Raw genomic sequence first — 4,185 nt, 5'->3', positions numbered from 1 at the left:
ATAGAGCCGCCCAGCTGGGGTCTCCGGCGGAGGCGGTTCGGCGGTCAGGGCATCCCGGATAGAGTCCTCCAAGGGCCACCGAAGGGGGGCAGCGAAACAATGAGACGGTAGGATAGGTCCAGGGTCTGACGTGAAGTCGTCCTGGGCGAACTGCCTGGAGAGGGCGTCTGCCTTGGTGTTCTTGGAGCCAGGGCGGTAGGCGAGGTGGAAGTTGTACGGTTCGAAGAATAAGGCCCAACGGGCCTGCCTTGGGTTGAGCTGCTTGGCAGAACGAATATGGATCAGGTTCTGGTGATCAGTCCAGATCAGAAATGGTTCTTTCGCTCCCAGGAGCCAATGCCGCCATTCTTCCAAGGCCCACTTGATGGCCAGGAGTTCCCGGTCGCCGACACCATACCGTCGCTGCGTGTCAGAGAATTTCCTTGAAAAATAGCAGCACGGGTGAAGTTTTCCATCCGGGCCATGTTGAGAGAGGACGGCGCCAGCGCCAACATCGGAGGCATCCACCTCCACCACAAAATCTCCGGCAGGATCAGGGTGGAGCAGGACGGGAGCTGTAGCAAACCGACGGATAAGGTCTCGGAATGCCAGTTTCGCACCAGGGGGGAGGCAGAAGGGCCTGGGCAGGTTAGCTGGTTTAGTGAGGGATGTCAGTGGCGCGACAATGGTGCTGAAATTGCGGATAAAGCGCCGATAAAAATTGGCAAAGCCCAGGAAGCTCTGCAGCTGCTTAAGGCTGGAAGGCTGAGGCCACTGGGTCACGGCTTGGAGCTTTTGCGGGTCCATGGTCAGGCCATTGGAGGAGATGGTGAAGCCCAGGAAGGTAGTGGACCGTTGATGGAAGGCACACTTTTCCAGTTTGCAGAACAGCTGGTACTCGAGCAGCCTGCTTAGCACGGCCCGCACATGGCGAATATGGTCCACTTCGGTGCGGGAGTAGATCAGGATGTCATCCAGATAGGCAAACACCCACCGGCCCAGCATGTCCCGCAAGACATCGTTGATCAGGTGTTGGAAGACAGCAGGGCTGTTGCAGAGGCCGAAGGGCATCACCAGATACTCCCAGTGCCCGTTAGGGGTGATGAAGGCCGCCTTCCATTCGTCCCCTTCTCTAATCCGCACCAAATTGTAAGCGCTGCGTAGGTCTAGTTTGGTGAAGATGCAGGCCTGGGAGAGGGAATCGAGCGCGGTGGATAGCAGAGGAAGAGGATGGCGGTTCTTAACAGTGATTTTATTCAAGCCTCGGTAGTCTATACAGGGGCGAAGCCCGCCGTCTTTCTTCTTTACAAAGAAGAACCCCGCAGCTGCAGGGGAGGTAGAAGGGCGAATGAAGCCCTGTTGGAGAGCCTCAGCGACGTACTCCTCCATGGCTTTGTTCTCTGCGGTTGACAGCGAGAACAGGCGACCACGAGGAGGGACTGCTCCCGGGAGGAGCTCGATGGCCATGTCGTAGGAGCGATGAGGAGGGAGAGCGGAGGCTCGCCTCTTACTGAAGACCTCGGACAGGTCATGGTAAGCCGGAGGGATCCTATCCAGATCAATGGGCTCCGGGGGTGACGCCTCTCCTGACTTTGAGTCCTGTCCAGTCCGGAGGAGAAGGCGTGAACACCGGGGACCCCAGTCCAGGATCTGGCAGGAAGACCAGGAGACGTGGGGGTCATGTCGACGGAACCAGGGGTATCCGAGGATGAGAGGAGAGGAAGAGGCCGAGACTACTAGAAACCGGATCTCCTCCTGATGATCCCCGACAGACATGCGGACTGGCTGGGTCTGGAACTGGACCGGGTAGGGTTGGAGTGGTCGCCCGTCTACTGAGGTCACCGGGAGAAATCGGTCGACGGAGGTCAATGGGATGCGAAGCCGAGAGGCTAGTTTTTGGTCGATGAAGTTCTCGGCAGCTCCGGTGTCCAGGAGGGCTTCGGATGAGAGCTGTTGGTGTTTCAGGTGAAATGTGACCGGTAACAGAAAACGAGAGGGATCGGAGGAGTGGGAAGGGCCAGGTGGGACACCCCCGCAGTCTACCTGGCGTCGTCGTTTCCCGGCCGTAGCGGGCACTGGGGACGACGGTGTCGAGCTGATCCACAGTAGGCGCAGAGGCCCTCACGCCAGCGTCTCTCTTTCTCCTCCTTGGGGAGTCCACCCAGCTGCATGGGCTCCTCGCTGGATGTGCTGCTTGGGCTAGCCGTGGCTCCATCAGAGGGGGGAGGAGGTCGCGACGACGTGGTCCGCTGAGGCTGGAAGGGTTTTAAGGCCCGAGGGGCATGGCGAGGCCGCGACATCACACGTTGGTCGATCTTCAGGGCAAGGTCCACGGCCTCATCCAAGGTCTTTGGGGCCTCACGGCCGGCCATCTCGTCTCTGATGTAATCAGCCAGTCCCTCTAGAAAGATGGAGCGCAGAGAAGCATCTCCCCATTGAAGCTTAGCAGCCAGGGTGCGGAATTGGGAGGCGAAGTAACAGACTGGTCGGCTGCCCTGGCGTAGATGAAGCAGCTGTGACTCCACTTCCACTTCACTGCTGGGGGGAACGAAAGTCTTTTTTAACTCCTCCACAAACAGAGCATAGTCATTACACGCTGCAGATTTATTGTTGTAGAGAGCCGCGGCCCATTCCTGAGCCTGGCCAGACAAGAGAGAGGTGAGCATCGCCACTTTTGCACGGGCAGTGGCGTATTTAGTGGGTTGACATTCAAACATCATGTCTAAGGTGGCGAGCAACCCATCAGGCCGGCCGTCTACTCCGTTCCACTTATCTGGTAGTCCGATCCGGGGTTCAGCGCTCACCGGCGCTGGCTGACGTTGCAGCGAGGTGAGGGAAGAGGAAAGCTGGAGGACAGTTTCGGTGAGAGACTCCATCTTTGTGCTCATCCGATCCACCACACCGCGAAGATATAACACTTCGGCTTTCAGCCGTTCGAATTCCGCTGGGTCTATATGCGGCTCAGACATCCTGTCACGGCCGGGCGGATCACACACAGTAATTCGGCGTGCCCGTGTGGCGTGCTGGCTAGACCCAAGCGCGGCGAAGGCTAGCGGTGGGTTTGGAGCAGACACGCAGTTATTCTAGTAATGACCAGTGCACGAAGCGTGGCTTCGGAACTGTCGTTACAGACAGAGAGCGAGCGGAGCCGGGAAGAGAAAAAGGATTGAAAGGGATTGTCACTCACAGTTGCTGAATCAGGCGGAGACTGACGTCGGCAGAGTTTCGGAGCTCCTGACAAGAAGATACTGATGTCTGAGCGGCGAACAGGTGGGTGGCGTCTCTCTTTTAACGCCGGCCCCGTGATCAGCTGATCACAGCCGATCACCGGCTGACAATCTGTAATTTATCATTTCAAACTGGTCGATTTCCAGACAGAATGAAAATAGCAAAAGTTATACCTCTATACAAACCTGGAAACAAACACCATTTCACAAACTACAGGCCTGTCTCTTCACTACCTCAATTCTCAAAAGTTCTTGAAAAACTGTTTAAAAACCGACTGGAAAAATTTATAGATAAACATAAACTACTCACTGAGAGTCAGTACGGATTCAGATCAAGCAGATCAACATCATCGGCACTATTAGATTCAATAGATTACAGTGGGGCAAAAAAGTATTTAGTCAGCAACCGATTGTGCAAGTTCCCCCACCTAAAATGATGACAGAGGTCAGTAATTTGCACCAGAGGTACACTTCAACTGTGAGAGACAGAATGTGAAAAAAAAAAATCCATGAATCCACATGGTAGGATTTGTAAAGAATTTATTCGTAAATCAGGGTGGAAAATAAGTATTTGGTCAATAACAAAGACACAACTCAATACTTTGTAACATAACCTTTGTTGGCAATAACAGAGGTCAAACGTTTACTATAGGTCTTTACCAGGTTTGCACACACAGTAGCTGGTATTTTGGCCCATTCCTCCATGCAGATCTTCTCGAGAGCAGTGATGTTTTGGGGCTGTCGCCGAGCAACACGGACTTTCAACTCCCGCCACAGATCTTCTATGGGGTTGAGGTCTGGAGACTGGCTAGGCCACTCCAGGACTTTCAAATGCTTCTTACGGAGCCACTCCTTTGTTGCCCGGGCGGTGTGTTTTGGATCATTGTCATGTTGGAAGACCCAGCCTCGTTTCATCTTCAAAGTTCTCACTGATGGAAGGAGGTTTTGGCTCAAAATCTCACGATACATGGCCCCATTC

The sequence above is a fragment of the Astatotilapia calliptera genome, chromosome 16 (genome assembly GCF_900246225.1).
Source record: "Astatotilapia calliptera chromosome 16, fAstCal1.2, whole genome shotgun sequence".
NCBI lineage: Eukaryota > Metazoa > Chordata > Actinopteri > Cichliformes > Cichlidae > Astatotilapia > Astatotilapia calliptera.
The sequence above is the reverse complement of the archived record's forward strand: the minus strand, read 5'-3'. Positions refer to the sequence as shown.